The sequence below is a fragment of the Haemaphysalis longicornis genome, unplaced genomic scaffold (genome assembly GCF_048455015.1).
Source record: "Haemaphysalis longicornis isolate Haplotype H1 unplaced genomic scaffold, Haemaphysalis longicornis Haplotype H1 scaffold_9, whole genome shotgun sequence".
In the NCBI taxonomy this organism is placed as follows: domain Eukaryota; kingdom Metazoa; phylum Arthropoda; class Arachnida; order Ixodida; family Ixodidae; genus Haemaphysalis; species Haemaphysalis longicornis.
Window position 1 is genome coordinate 19,660,394 of NW_027526460.1, and position 16,855 is coordinate 19,677,248.

The window sequence follows — 16,855 nt, forward strand, 5'->3', positions numbered from 1 at the left end:
CGAGGGGTGAGCCTGTACTTTGAATTTTTTGCGGGCTGTGCACTTTCTGCATGGTCTAGTAAATTTTGACAAAGACTGTTCATTTTAAACAGAATATCTTCCCTGCCTACACGGAAAACAGTACGTTCCGGATGCCTACATGTAAGAGCGATGATCGCAGGGAGAAACACAACTCAGGTCGCCTTCCCTCAACTACTTTCCTTCAGGCTGGCGCCACCTTTCGCATTGCAAGGTCCAACAGCATAAAAAACTCATATTACCGTTGTACGACTGCTGATATCATTCTCCGCTACTTCTATGGCGTCCTGAGTTCGGTATCCGTAAAAAATGCATTCTCTTCGGAAATATTACTGTGCACTCTGACTCCATTAAGCCAAATAAATTCAAGCAAGCGCAATTGCGAAGAAGAAAAAAATCGCGCCCTAACTTGAAATCAATCTCTGAACACTGATTTTAGTTTTACGAGAAGATTTCATTTGCTTTAAGAATGCCAAGGCGACTGCTCTATCTCTTTCTCTCTCTTCAGAAGCGAACCAGTGACTACCACAGATAGCAACATGTCAGGTAGTAAAGGGCAAAATGGAATGCCGTAATAAGGTGCTCCGGCAGTAGAGTGAAAGTCACTGTCAATTAGAGCGGAAAGTTGGGCAAGTTGATACTGGGATAAGTTGTGCATATTTTGAGCAAGGAAACATGCATGTCATTGTCAACATTAACCATTAGCGAATTAGCCATAGCTGTAAGCTTCACACCATCAGCACTAATTGGCCTTTAGGACGGCAAGCTCCAGCAGAGATGAATTGTAGCTGAGTGAGTTCAGATAATTTATTATGCGTAGAATTTCTGCACTGCGCAGTTACTGTTTTCTTTTTTTTAACCCCCCAGTGCCGTCACGGCACAGCCATTGAAGCAGCGGCAGTGCATGTCAGCAGCCTCACACATCCCCTTTCGTTTCCTTTTCTTTTTTTTTTTTTTCCACAAGGGCTTCTGCTCTACTCACATACACGACTTTCCACAGCTGCGCAGTGTGCAGTTATGTACCGGCCTGAACGGATTCCAATCTGTGTTTTTTTCTTTCTCAGTAGCGTCCACAGGTGGAGCAACTGGGCCACAAATCACACAGAACGTACTAGTACATGTGTGTGTTGTCTCGCAGCTGTTTCCTGTCCGCGACCCTTATTATACGCCGACGCACGCTCCTTCACTGTTCTTTTTTTTTTTTTTTCGTCCACCTTACTTCCCTAGCAGGCAAGTACGCAACAAAAGCCCCTGCTTGCCATGCTATGAGCGGCAGATGCACAGAGAAAAGAATAACGCCGAGAAAAAAAAAAACACGAAGATCGCAGCTCACGCAGCGCTCACGAAGGGGGGCGAACACTTGGACGCAATGCTACGACTGCCCGTGCCTGGGGCCCATTCGGAAAACAATATTCGTGGGCACGATCGATGCGTTCGGAGGCACGCTGCACAAACCTGTGACCAATCGCCCGGCGCACGCCCTGTTCTGCTGCTCTGTGATGCGCCGGTATCGAAGACCGGCAGGTGGAGAATTTATTACCTACATCCACACATTCTGAAGTTGTCAAACCGGTGTTCATACTAGAGATTATACTCAACACAGGGTTGCCAGCTTTCCAGTGCAAAAAATATTCACACAGACGCAATAATTTGCCGCACACTTTGCAAGAAAACAACTCATGTAAAGATCTCAGGCACACTATAAATTAGCGATAAATGATTTAGGTATTTGCTGCAGGTAACACAGCCGCGTCAAATTCATAGCGCCACTAATCAGGTGAAGATTACGATAACCATTCTGTTTGAGCAAACAGCACGCGAAAAAACACAAAGGACAGGAATTAAAAAGTACAAGCAATGGGTTCAACAAGCTATACATTTGAGCAGCTACATTGGTACTGTGGAAAATGGGTCCGGTACCAAATCGCATGCATCACAGGTCAGGTTCTCACGTTCAGCCGTGTCAAAATGCTTGAAAATCACTGAAAGTGACAACTGCACTGTTGTGCAAGTTTTGTTTGCTGTACGTTGTACAAAACTTTGTATTGTGCACTCCATATCGTACAACATTGTATTGTACAGTTAATAGTCAGGTTAACTAAAGCTGTAGTTCAACATCATACGCTCGCCAGCGCTCGTGTCGTTCAAATAAGACCCCAGGTGGGCTTCCCGGTCGTTGTGAACAGAAACAAATACCGCGCTTCGAACTGCCACTGCTGCCACACTAGCTGATCAGAACCGTCAGTTATACAGGAGGCTATGCCTCAACACTACCGTTACAAACTTCGAATGCGACTTCCCCAACTGCACACGTCTGCAGCGCCGCTACGGCGATATCATTTTGATTGCACACACACGGCGGAGCGCAACGGCCGAAATGATGGAACAGTTGCTCACTTTTCGTTGTTCTCATTCTTGGCAGTCGTCACAGACGTTCCCGTTTCTTTCCACAATGAAAAGCTGGTAGGAAAACACCTGCTACTCGCCGTTTACGGTGGCATCCAGGCGCAGGCAATCACCTTTCGAGGCACACAATAACAAACACGGACGGACGCGGCCATACTCAAACGAACGGAAAACCGGCTTTTCCGGAGGCTGGGCTTGGCTCGAAGCCGTCCGCCGGCGCAACTGTCTTTCAGAATTTGGTTTCGGTTTTCGCGCGACGCTGCAAGGCGGCAGTGAAACGTAAAGCCCTGAAATCTTTGTAATTATACACATGACGCTCAATATACGGGTATAGATAATCCTTCGAAAATGTCAATCAATCAATCTTTACTTCGAATCAGTCGTACAGTTGCAAGGGGCGCAAACAAAACCCGAAAACAGAATGCTTGATTTGGCTTGTGCCCGCTCAGCGACTTTTGTTTGCCGCTGCCTATTTGTTCTTGAATAGCCGAATAATTAAATTATTAACACACCTTTTGATGGGGAGACATTGTGAAGCAAGTGCAAACGAAACAGGAGGTTGAGTTTACAAAGTAATGGTCGTATTTCTATTGTCTACCTTTAATTTGAGAGGAGGCCCCTGTGGGAGATAATGGCTTATCTGGGGTCACGTTTGCCGCGGCGGCTAAACGTCGGTACAATGCAATGAAATCACTACGGTGATGAGCTAATAAAACCGCGTGTTGTTCGCCTAGGTATATTTCCGGTTGAAGCTTATGATTTCAGAAAACAGCCATGAACATAGTGGGCAAGTAGGCTGACCTTGACGCGAAAATCCCACCTCGCGTGTTACCGGGCAAAATGTGAAAGAAACACAGCCGGAGCACGCAGTAAACATTTCTCTTCCGGCTTTCAAGTGCAAAAATGATTTCGTCTTCGCGAAGAGAAAACCCATAAGCCGGAAATTCCGTGGCTATTTTGGCATTCCTCTCGCTTCATCGACACTGGTCTGGCAGTGTAGCGGATACACCCCGCGCATTCCAGACTCGTCGCAAAGCCGCTTCAGAAAGCGAGAAAGTGTTGACGGTAGAAGAAGGCCTGGACGGACGAGAAAATAAACGTCATCGGCTGCAGCTGCAGGCGGCCTTTCGTATCCTTCAGACACCGGCATCTGTATCGTTCCCAGCGGGGCCTCGGAAAAGCTCCCCCATAGCTGGCAGTCAGATTTAGCCATTTTCGGGTTGGCGCAGCAGAAACAAAGCGTTCGCGTTGGTAGCCCGGCGCTCAGCTTCTGTCTTTCCCGTTCTTTCTTTCTTCGTGCGCGGGGGGAGGATGGTCCGTAGTTTCAACAGCCGCCGTCGAGGCTTACGTCAAACACATACAAGCAGCAAACTGCGTTGGGAGGGGGTGTGGAATGGAAAGAAGGTTTTGTCGAGAGTGTCTCGGCGTGGTTTGATGCATGCGCCCGACGAGGGGAAATGCACGGATGGGCTCGCTGTAAGCGCTTCCAGCTGTGACGCGCTCGACAAGGGGTATGTTGTTGTCTTCTAGCCGTGCGTGAGGTCTCTTGTCTCGCTGAGGGGGTGCTAGGGGAGGGAGTGACGTTGCTGGTAACAGCCACTTTCCCCGCCGACGTAGGGGCTACTGTACAGAACCACGCGGCGGTTCACGCACTATTCAGTTTTGTTTGCACTTGCTCCGTGATTTATTCGCTGGAATTTCCGCTCTTGGGGAGGATGCGAAAGCTGTGTGGAAACGTTGGCGCGCTCTCAACGAGACAAATGGTGGTGCAGAGAGTCTAGTTCTCGTTGAGTTAGCAGCAGGAGGGCTGCATGAAAGTTCATATATTTACCAAGAGCTCAGAGTGCTTCAAAACGTTTACTTTAGAAACAACCCAGCAATTATTATTATCATTTCGTTATTACCGTTATTATCATCGTTATTATTTTTGTTGTTGTTGATGATGATGTTGTTGTTGTTGTACACCAGCGGCTGGTTCGTATGCCCCTCGTACACCTGGTTTTCCAGACTTCGCTTGGTCTCCACAAACCGAAGAATTACGCCTTCCAGAGCTAAGGTTTCTGACAATGTGTACACGGTATAAGCACTTCTGAACGTCGGATCTCCCTAAGCAACCGAAATGAGCGAAGAAAGATTTGTGCCGTGCAAGGGAGAAATGATGCAAGTCCGAAGAGCACGTGAATTACAATGGTATTCAATAGATCGTCCCCGACAGCGTTACCATGGGTTCGGTTCACTTAAATATTGCATAAGAGTGTCAAGTTGTTGTTCGTTGCATATATTTTAAATTTTTTTAGTTGATTCCATTTTGTTCTGAGAAAATGCGTACGCCGTTCAATGCACCTATTTCTTTGTTCTTTTTTTCTCTTTTATTCTCCACTCCTATAATAGCCCAAATATGGATGACATGATAAATAAAGGAATTAATTAATTAATTAATTAATATTGGCTACTACGCAACAGAAGCTGTTAGATGCCGCGAGCCTCGTACGAAAAACCTCAGTTATTTATCCACAGAGTTCGAGTGAAGTCTCGACACGAACAGTATCAACCTGCTGTGTTGTACTCATTTTGCCAGAATTAGAACGCAGGTGTTTTCCTCGAGCGTGATGTCCTGACGAAATGCGGAATAAAATATCAATCACGCGGCGGACGCGGTTGCTTTTAGCGCACGAGTTATTCTTCCTCCATTCAAAATTTCCTTTTTTTTTGTACTAATTCAAAACTTTTTCCACGTTAGTGGTGTCAATAAAAGTTTTTATCTCTCTCTCTCTCCAAGTTAAACGACTGAAGAAAAACTGTTTCCAGCTCCATGCGCAGTGGTGAAAAACCACGAGCAAAAATACTGGTGTCTTGCGTGCCTCAGCAAAATCTTGGCTGTGGAGCTGGCATTAGTGAGATTTATTGAGTAGTTCATTGAGAAGTTCTAGTTCATTGAGAAGCAACGAAATCTTGTACGAGTTAATACAGTGGCATCTTCGAGTTCATATTCGTCAGATATAACCTGTTGCAGCCGGGAATCAAACGCTGTGACCCCGTGTATGCCGAATGCTCACCGATTGTGCCCCAGATGCGCTCCAGCAGCTGGTGAATTGATTGATTGATTGATTGATTGATTGATTGATTGATTGATTGATTGATTGTAGGGGTTAACGCGCCGACGCAACGCAGACGATGAGGCGCGCCGTAGTGGAGGGCTCCGGATTAATTTTGACCACCTGGAGATCCTTAACGTGCGCTTAAATCTCGTACACACGGGTGTTTTTGCTCTTCGCCTTCATCAGAAAAGTGGCCGCCGCGGCCGGAAATCGAACCCGCGTCCTCGTGCTCAGCAGCGCAACGCCTTAGTTACTACGCCAACGCGGCGGGTCAGCAGGGGAAATGAGTCGTGCCCAGATAAGCTCTGTTTTTCATCGTGAATTGTAATTATTGAGCTTTTCACAAAACCTTTTCTGGCCCGTAAAATTATCGAATTAGTTTCTGTGTATAAAAATACTACGCTAATGTCTAAAACCAAATGTCAGGATTTAAATAATTTTACCCCCAACGAGATAACCGACTAAAACCAGCTTCTTTTTACCCACCAAGCAACCCTTACCGTTAGAACAAGGAGACTGAAATTCCGAAAGTTCGCTCCTCGCGTGAGGTGGAAATCCGACAAGGCAGAATAGATAACAATTTCAGGACAGATATGAAATTTCCAGAAATATCTACGCACAAAAAAGTTAAACGTATTTCTTTAAATCACTTAATACCCGTGACCACGTAAAGTTCCGGCGCTGGTTTTCTGCGTCTGAGGATTGCCCGTAGGAATGCCTAAATTTTATTTTAGTATTTTTTCCCCGTAATCAGTCTTAAAGAGGCGTGCGTTCACTTTATAAAGCAAGGCGTTTTTCGTGACCAGATTCTGAGTTGGTAAACCCGGGAGTCAGATAGTGTAAGTGCCTTAGGATAGGACATCGAACTTGATTAAGCGCACAAGGGAGACTAACGCATTGCTGAGATTTCGTATTCGTTTTTGTCGTGCTACTACGTAGCCCCGCGTTGTTTCCGTTACAGCGAGGCAATTGTACAGCTTGTATACACACGCCTTTAGTGTGCTCTTCGTTTTTTAGGTGATTCATCCTCTTTCGAAAGATAAAATTCCCTTACAGTTCCAAGTAAAAGTCTGCACTCGAATAAGGCAGAAGGTCGGGCAAGCTGTTAGAAGAAGAACGAGAGGCAGACGATAACACGGAAGAAGAGGCGGCAACAGACTCACTACGTTGTTGCCATCCCTTATCTAGTGTTCCGCTTTCTTTTCGCGCTTCTTTCACCGCGACATGATGCTCAAGCCTGTAACTTTAGCCTGACGGAATCGTCGACCTGCATAGTTTGGCTCATACCTCATAGGACTGAACTGCTTTCTTACGAGCGACATGATGCTCAAGCCTGTAACTTTAGCCTGACGGAATCGTCGACCTGCATAGTTTGGCTCATACCTCATAGGACTGAACTGCTTTCTTACGGGCGACATGATGCTCAAGCCTGTAACTTTAGCCTGACGGAATCGTCGACCTGCATAGTTTGGCTCATACCTCATAGGACTGAACTGCTTTCTTACGGGCGACATGATGCTCAAGCCTGTAACTTTAGCCTGACGGAATCGTCGACCTGCATAGTTTGGCTCATACCTCATAGGACTGAACTGCTTTCTTACGGGCGACATGATGCTCAAGCCTGTAACTTTAGCCTGACGGAATCGTCGACCTGCATAGTTTGGCTCATACCTCATAAGACTGAACTGCTTTCTTACGGGCGACATGATGCTCAAGCCTGTAACTTTAGCCTGACGGAATCGTCGACCTGCATAGTTTGGCTCATACCTCATAGGACTGAACTGCTTTCTTACGGGCGACATGATGCTCAAGCCTGTAACTTTAGCCTGACGGAATCGTCGACCTGCATAGTTTGGCTCATACCTCATAAGACTGAACTGCTTTCTTACGGGCGACATGATGCTCAAGCCTGTAACTTTAGCCTGACGGAATCGTCGACCTGCATAGTTTGGCTCATACCTCATAGGACTGAACTGCTTTCTTACGGGCGACATGATGCTCAAGCCTGTAACTTTAGCCTGACGGAATCGTCGACCTGCATAGTTTGGCTCATACCTCATAAGACTGAACTGCTTTCTTACGGGCGACATGATGCTCAAGCCTGTAACTTTAGCCTGACGGAATCGTCGACCTGCATAGTTTGGCTCATACCTCATAGGACTGAACTGCTTTCTTACGGGCGACATGATGCTCAAGCCTGTAACTTTAGCCTGACGGAATCGTCGACCTGCATAGTTTGGCTCATACCTCATAGGACTGAACTGCTTTCTTACGGGCGACATGATGCTCAAGCCTGTAACTTTAGCCTGACGGAATCGTCGACCTGCATAGTTTGGCTCATACCTCATAGGACTGAACTGCTTTCTTACGGGCGACATGATGCTCAAGCCTGTAACTTTAGCCTGACGGAATCGTCGACCTGCATAGTTTGGCTCATACCTCATAGGACTGAACTGCTTTCTTACGGGCGACATGATGCTCAAGCCTGTAACTTTAGCCTGACGGAATCGTCGACCTGCATAGTTTGGCTCATACCTCATAAGACTGAACTGCTTTCTTACGGGCGACATGATGCTCAAGCCTGTAACTTTAGCCTGACGGAATCGTCGACCTGCATAGTTTGGCTCATACCTCATAAGACTGAACTGCTTTCTTACGGGCGACATGATGCTCAAGCCTGTAACTTTAGCCTGACGGAATCGTCGACCTGCATAGTTTGGCTCATACCTCATAAGACTGAACTGCTTTCTTACGGGCGACATGATGCTCAAGCCTGTAACTTTAGCCTGACGGAATCGTCGACCTGCATAGTTTGGCTCATACCTCATAGGACTGAACTGCTTTCTTACGGGCGACATGATGCTCAAGCCTGTAACTTTAGCCTGACGGAATCGTCGACCTGCATAGTTTGGCTCATACCTCATAAGACTGAACTGCTTTCTTACGGGCGACATGATGCTCAAGCCTGTAACTTTAGCCTGACGGAATCGTCGACCTGCATAGTTTGGCTCATACCTCATAAGACTGAACTGCTTTCTTACGGGCGACATGATGCTCAAGCCTGTAACTTTAGCCTGACGGAATCGTCGACCTGCATAGTTTGGCTCATACCTCATAGGACTGAACTGCTTTCTTACGGGCGACATGATGCTCAAGCCTGTAACTTTAGCCTGACGGAATCGTCGACCTGCATAGTTTGGCTCATACCTCATAAGACTGAACTGCTTTCTTACGGGCGACATGATGCTCAAGCCTGTAACTTTAGCCTGACGGAATCGTCGACCTGCATAGTTTGGCTCATACCTCATAGGACTGAACTGCTTTCTTACGGGCGACATGATGCTCAAGCCTGTAACTTTAGCCTGACGGAATCGTCGACCTGCATAGTTTGGCTCATACCTCATAAGACTGAACTGCTTTCTTACGGGCGACATGATGCTCAAGCCTGTAACTTTAGCCTGACGGAATCGTCGACCTGCATAGTTTGGCTCATACCTCATAAGACTGAACTGCTTTCTTACGGGCGACATGATGCTCAAGCCTGTAACTTTAGCCTGACGGAATCGTCGACCTGCATAGTTTGGCTCATACCTCATAGGACTGAACTGCTTTCTTACGGGCGACATGATGCTCAAGCCTGTAACTTTAGCCTGACGGAATCGTCGACCTGCATAGTTTGGCTCATACCTCATAGGACTGAACTGCTTTCTTACGGGCGACATGATGCTCAAGCCTGTAACTTTAGCCTGACGGAATCGTCGACCTGCATAGTTTGGCTCATACCTCATAAGACTGAACTGCTTTCTTACGGGCGACATGATGCTCAAGCCTGTAACTTTAGCCTGACGGAATCGTCGACCTGCATAGTTTGGCTCATACCTCATAGGACTGAACTGCTTTCTTACGGGCGACATGATGCTCAAGCCTGTAACTTTAGCCTGACGGAATCGTCGACCTGCATAGTTTGGCTCATACCTCATAAGACTGAACTGCTTTCTTACGGGCGACATGATGCTCAAGCCTGTAACTTTAGCCTGACGGAATCGTCGACCTGCATAGTTTGGCTCATACCTCATAAGACTGAACTGCTTTCTTACGGGCGACATGATGCTCAAGCCTGTAACTTTAGCCTGACGGAATCGTCGACCTGCATAGTTTGGCTCATACCTCATAGGACTGAACCGCTTTCTTACGGGCGACATGATGCTCAAGCCTGTAACTTTAGCCTGACGGAATCGTCGACCTGCATAGTTTGGCTCATACCTCATAGGACTGAACTGCTTTCTTACGGGCGACATGATGCTCAAGCCTGTAACTTTAGCCTGACGGAATCGTCGACCTGCATAGTTTGGCTCATACCTCATAAGACTGAACTGCTTTCTTACGGGCGACATGATGCTCAAGCCTGTAACTTTAGCCTGACGGAATCGTCGACCTGCATAGTTTGGCTCATACCTCATAGGACTGAACTGCTTTCTTACGGGCGACATGATGCTCAAGCCTGTAACTTTAGCCTGACGGAATCGTCGACCTGCATAGTTTGGCTCATACCTCATAAGACTGAACTGCTTTCTTACGGGCGACATGATGCTCAAGCCTGTAACTTTAGCCTGACGGAATCGTCGACCTGCATAGTTTGGCTCATACCTCATAGGACTGAACTGCTTTCTTACGGGCGACATGATGCTCAAGCCTGTAACTTTAGCCTGACGGAATCGTCGACCTGCATAGTTTGGCTCATACCTCATAAGACTGAACTGCTTTCTTACGGGCGACATGATGCTCAAGCCTGTAACTTTAGCCTGACGGAATCGTCGACCTGCATAGTTTGGCTCATACCTCATAAGACTGAACTGCTTTCTTACGGGCGACATGATGCTCAAGCCTGTAACTTTAGCCTGACGGAATCGTCGACCTGCATAGTTTGGCTCATACCTCATAAGACTGAACTGCTTTCTTACGGGCGACATGATGCTCAAGCCTGTAACTTTAGCCTGACGGAATCGTCGACCTGCATAGTTTGGCTCATACCTCATAGGACTGAACTGCTTTCTTACGGGCGACATGATGCTCAAGCCTGTAACTTTAGCCTGACGGAATCGTCGACCTGCATAGTTTGGCTCATACCTCATAAGACTGAACTGCTTTCTTACGGGCGACATGATGCTCAAGCCTGTAACTTTAGCCTGACGGAATCGTCGACCTGCATAGTTTGGCTCATACCTCATAGGACTGAACTGCTTTCTTACGGGCGACATGATGCTCAAGCCTGTAACTTTAGCCTGACGGAATCGTCGACCTGCATAGTTTGGCTCATACCTCATAAGACTGAACTGCTTTCTTACGGGCGACATGATGCTCAAGCCTGTAACTTTAGCCTGACGGAATCGTCGACCTGCATAGTTTGGCTCATACCTCATAAGACTGAACTGCTTTCTTACGGGCGACATGATGCTCAAGCCTGTAACTTTAGCCTGACGGAATCGTCGACCTGCATAGTTTGGCTCATACCTCATAGGACTGAACTGCTTTCTTACGGGCGACATGATGCTCAAGCCTGTAACTTTAGCCTGACGGAATCGTCGACCTGCATAGTTTGGCTCATACCTCATAGGACTGAACTGCTTTCTTACGGGCGACATGATGCTCAAGCCTGTAACTTTAGCCTGACGGAATCGTCGACCTGCATAGTTTGGCTCATACCTCATAAGACTGAACTGCTTTCTTACGGGCGACATGATGCTCAAGCCTGTAACTTTAGCCTGACGGAATCGTCGACCTGCATAGTTTGGCTCATACCTCATAGGACTGAACTGCTTTCTTACGGGCGACATGATGCTCAAGCCTGTAACTTTAGCCTGACGGAATCGTCGACCTGCATAGTTTGGCTCATACCTCATAGGACTGAACTGCTTTCTTACGGGCGACATGATGCTCAAGCCTGTAACTTTAGCCTGACGGAATCGTCGACCTGCATAGTTTGGCTCATACCTCATAGGACTGAACTGCTTTCTTACGGGCGACATGATGCTCAAGCCTGTAACTTTAGCCTGACGGAATCGTCGACCTGCATAGTTTGGCTCATACCTCATAAGACTGAACTGCTTTCTTACGGGCGACATGATGCTCAAGCCTGTAACTTTAGCCTGACGGAATCGTCGACCTGCATAGTTTGGCTCATACCTCATAGGACTGAACTGCTTTCTTACGGGCGACATGATGCTCAAGCCTGTAACTTTAGCCTGACGGAATCGTCGACCTGCATAGTTTGGCTCATACCTCATAGGACTGAACTGCTTTCTTACGGGCGACATGATGCTCAAGCCTGTAACTTTAGCCTGACGGAATCGTCGACCTGCATAGTTTGGCTCATACCTCATAAGACTGAATTGCTTTCTTACGGGCGACATGATGCTCAAGCCTGTAACTTTAGCCTGACGGAATCGTCGACCTGCATAGTTTGGCTCATACCTCATAAGACTGAACTGCTTTCTTACGGGCGACATGATGCTCAAGCCTGTAACTTTAGCCTGACGGAATCGTCGACCTGCATAGTTTGGCTCATACCTCATAGGACTGAACTGCTTTCTTACGGGCGACATGATGCTCAAGCCTGTAACTTTAGCCTGACGGAATCGTCGACCTGCATAGTTTGGCTCATACCTCATAGGACTGAACTGCTTTCTTACGGGCGACATGATGCTCAAGCCTGTAACTTTAGCCTGACGGAATCGTCGACCTGCATAGTTTGGCTCATACCTCATAGGACTGAACTGCTTTCTTACGGGCGACATGATGCTCAAGCCTGTAACTTTAGCCTGATGGAATCGTCGACCTGCATAGTTTGGCTCATACCTCATAAGACTGAACTGCTTTCTTACGGGAACAGAGTTCTCCGCCTGGAGATTATGCACTTTACTGGCAAAACAAGTCCCATGGGTTAATGTTTGGCGTTAAACTCGGACTCGTGCATGGTCTTCGATACCTTGTTTGCTTCTTCAAACTTGAAAAATTGAAGATTGAAGATGGCAGGGAGATTGAAGATTACTGCCGTTCGTTTTCCGACAGAAGATTGAGTACGGTACTATACAGCTTGCTCTAGGTGCCTTATTGAAACCCGCCACCAAGCGCACAGCTCCATCAAGCCACCGTCTTTCGCCAGTTCCGCGAAAACACGGTTTTGGCGAGAACCCTTGTTTACTGTAGACGTTCGAGCACCGGCTACTAAGGCTACTGCCGATCTTTTCTCGGGCTTGTTTATTCGCTCGGTGGGTAAGGCACTTTTTTTTTTTTTTCGGGAGCACTGGTCGGATGTTTATGTACCCTTTCTCCGAGAGGATGCGCTATTTTAAAAGCCCGCGCGGAGCCGAGACCAAGCGGCGCCGTATGACTCCAAGAGCTGATGCTTGCCTTCCCAGATTGGGTCGACTTGCGCCAGGCGGTTCTCATAAGCTCCAACGTGTTTGTGGTGAGCCGGGAACCAGTGAACTACCTTTCGCAAATACAAAAGAAGAAAAAAATCCTGAAGTTCCTCGCCTTTTAAACGACCCCCTTCAGCATTGAAAACATGAACGCAGTGCGAAGATGTTACGGCGAATGGCCCTGCGCATTCCGTTGACGCGCTGAAATGAAGCCGGTTTCGTCGCTCGTTGTGCATACAAATCACTCCGCGAAGCCCCCATGACGCGGTAGCACTTTTTCAACCGAAGCAGAACTAGTTTGTCGCATTGGTAAACATATCCAATGCTACATTCCTCCCGCTGTGCGGGCGCATAACGACCCCTAGCTATTAATTATGCGGGTACCACTAAATACTCTGTCACGTATAGCCGCGCGAAGAATATCCGGTTTGGTATAGTTCCCTAAAAATGCTCGCACATTTTAAAAATATTTATTTTATGTTTTTGTGCATCCGGTTCGTAGTTGTTTCAGCGGGACCCCGACCAGCTTGCCGCGGAGAGCCCAGAGCTCTCATCCGTGCACACTCCGTCCATGGACAGGCTTCTTCCGCGCCAACCAATTGCAGCCTTCGCTTATTCCTTCGCTATCAAGTATCGTAAAACTGTTCCGGCGGCACATCCGCAAGGGGAAATCAGCTTATCGGGGTGTCCGTTGTGTTTTCCCGATCACACATTTGCCCGGAACCGCATGACTCGCTAACTCACATCCTGTCCTCGTTCACTCACACCCCTCCCCGCCGGAGAACTTATCTCACACTCATGAAAGAACATGTTTCTGGGCGTGTTGGATACGGTCTAAGAATACTAATTAGCACATTTCTGTTAATAACCATGTTTTTTAGAACTTACACTCAGTTACCGTAGCATTTTCTTTGATTCTGACAGGACTCTGGCCCCTGTGGAACAGCGTACTAAAAAATTGGGGACGGTGGGAGATGATATGACGATACTATTTTTATGTTTATTTGTTTCCATTTGTATTTATGTCGCCAGATAGTATCACGCGTTTTGAAGAACGTTCTAGCAGTTTTGTAGCGCGAGCTACACTGGCCGAGGTTGACCAGTTTCGCGTGACTCCTGGAAAGCTGTGCTGCGCAAGCGCTGCACGTGGCGGCCCGGTCCACTTGATGATCATGCGAGGGGTGGCCGGGTGTGGAACCGATGGCTCGTGCGTCGCAGCAACACCGGCGTGCGCCTGTGGAACCAACTTAGCTCTGGGGCGATTGGTGACGCTGCGCCGGGGCCGCTTGATAAATGTACACGTGTCGCATAATGCGTATACCGTGCGTGTCTCATTGAAGCAGCAGTAAGCATGATAATCAAGCTAATCTTAGACAACCAGGAAAGCTAAGAATAACAAGCTGAACCTTAGCTCACGCTACGTATATCCTGACATTGCCGAGCTAAGCCACTGCTAAATTTTTGTCTGTCTGTAGTTAATTTTACGTTAAAATTAGCTGTTGATGTTTCTCTCAAAGCCTGCTCTTCTTCTAACCATAACTTCGTGCGTCCATCGCAACCTCAGGAATCGTTACACGTGCGGGCGCTAGCAGAAGTGAGCGCAACGCGAGAGCCATGGTAGAGCTGTCACCACTTAACAACAGCCTGGCAGTGTGCAGATGTGAAAGGAACTTTTATGGGTTCAAAGAATGTTTCTATGTACAAACAGCAGATGTGGCTCGGGAGATCACGTTCCACCACCAGCATCGGGTTGCGTCGTAGTTTTATTGGCATAGTTTCTGTGCACGCATTTCTGGCGGAGTTCGGCGCAAACTCTTCCCGCACTTGGCAGTGGACTCGGCGCGCGCTGTCGCATTGAAGCAACTGGGAGCCAAGGCCAACACGCCAAGGTCCATTCACTTTAGTCAACCATCTGACGACTCGGAGCGCATACGAAACGAAGCAGTGCACCCAGTACTTGCGTTAGCTTTTAGCTTCGTCTGCTGCTGTTCGTTTCAGTGCTTGTACATGTCTCTCTTTTTTTGTCCATGTTTCCGTACAGTTGACACTTGGATAACAGCAGAGGACGAGCGATATAACATCAGCTGTTGACCCTGAGAACGTGCTTGTCGAGACGAAGTGTGCGCGTATCGTTGCGTAAGACACTTTGCGATCATTGGGGTGTAGTAATATTTATTCGGTAGTATTAAATGACCCATTGAGCGAAAAAGCCCGCGCTGCCGGCGTCTGTAACAGCGAAACGGCTCCTGAACTCACGTGACTGCGTTACGCCAATAATGTGTATTTCTCATTACTAAAACGCAAAGCACCGCGTTGCTAGGCAAAGTCTGGGCATGAGCAGAGCCGAGTGGAAAAGCGGGCCGCCGTTCGGCGCCTGCCGGGCCTCTCCCATCGGGACAGGCGGCTCCGCGTGGCCGTAAAATTTCTCAGCAACATCGTTTAAATGATTCCGGTTTACATTCAACATGATTTAATCACTAATTAACTCCAAGGATCACTCAGCGGCGTTCAATCGGACTTCAATGATTTCGCATTCACAACTCGTGAGGAGTGCTTATGTTTCCTCGAACTTATCGATGTGAAGCTTCCTATGTCGCACTGATGGCCGGCGTATGTCTCGCGTCGAAGACCCACTGCGGCAAAGCCAACTTTCTGGGTTCGTATGCAACTTTTCCACGTGTGGCGTTGTTCGCCGTGGGTATAATGTGTGTGACGGGCATTTAATAAATTTAGTTGAGGGTCAACGCTCGTCATGTGGTTGTTCTCTTGTCTGTCGCACTGTGATTAGATGTGAAAGCCAACTTTCCCTGACGATGATGGTGGTTGTGGGTGAAGTGAACGAGAAAAAAAAAAGCGCTTCTTGTGGTCGAAATCGAACCTGTTTCCCCCGTGTTATAAAGATGACGTCAATCCGACTGCGCCATTTTGACATGATCGAAGCAGCTTGGAATTGGAGAAGGGTGCATGGACGTGCAAAATTAAGAAAATCATGCACCTCTCCGGCTAACGACGACAGTGGTTGAACGCAAAGCTTTCTTCGCGTGAAATCAAATGGCGGAGGGTCAAAGCCAGACTCGCTACGATCAAAAGACCAAATTGAGTCGAAGTCAAAGCTCAACGAGTCATAGTCCAAACCTTCTGCGAGTCAAAGACCAAACTCAGACGACAACAAAATAATCCCTCACGAGAAAGCTTTTCCTTCAACAATCGCCATCGTTAGGCGGAGAGGTGCATAATATTTTTTAACTTCACAAATGGCATCATAAAGGTCGCCTTCAAATCACGGACGCCACTATATTAAACATTTCTTCTGATTTCGTAGGGGTTGAGAGAATTCTAGTTTTTTCTCCTTGGAGTACTAGGAAAAGGCGGAGCGAGGAAGCGGAAAGAGCAAGTGATAAAGCCCATAAAGCGAAGCAAGCCGGCCAGGGTGGTGTCGGAGTATGACGAACTAACGGCATCCGCCTTGTGATAGCTCCTGCAGGCTACTAGCCGCTTCCGCTGTAATGATCGAGCTAGCTGGCATTAGTCACATGGGTGCAATACACTCTGAGGTATTTTTATGCTTTCACAGACATGTAGGTACGCCCCCGAACGCCTCTGGCAACGTGTGTTCATAATCTCGCAAATAATATTTCGTTGACGCTGCGGTGCCGCTTTCAATTAGTCACACTCGTGATTAACTTGACTGCAGAAATTAAGTGACGGTAATACGCTTCATTTTCTTTTAATTCTGTAACTCTTCTTTAACTCTGAATTCTTTTAATTCTTTTAACTCTTCTCTGCTTCTACAACTAAGCCGCACACTTCGGAGGCCTCCATTTACCGCACCTGGATATATGTTCGAACCCCATGTTCATTATACCGTACTTTTAATGTTATGAAACACACTTCATAACTCATTTTTCGAAT

At 47.4% G+C, this 16,855-nt stretch overlaps 1 protein-coding gene and 1 long non-coding RNA gene across 3 annotated transcripts in view; one reads left to right on the forward strand and one right to left on the reverse strand.

Moving 5' to 3' along the window:
- LOC144153101 (uncharacterized) overlaps positions 1-2,969 on the reverse strand; it is a 201,635-nt gene extending 198,666 nt beyond the window's left edge. The window contains exon 1 of the long non-coding RNA XR_013319311.1: positions 2,416-2,969. This is a non-coding gene — a long non-coding RNA (uncharacterized LOC144153101). The remainder of the gene's footprint in view (positions 1-2,415) is intronic.
- LOC144153092 (cell adhesion molecule Dscam1-like) overlaps positions 1-16,855 on the forward strand; it is a 136,308-nt gene that overhangs the window by 25,557 nt on the left and 93,896 nt on the right. The gene's annotated exons all lie outside the window — the stretch shown is intronic.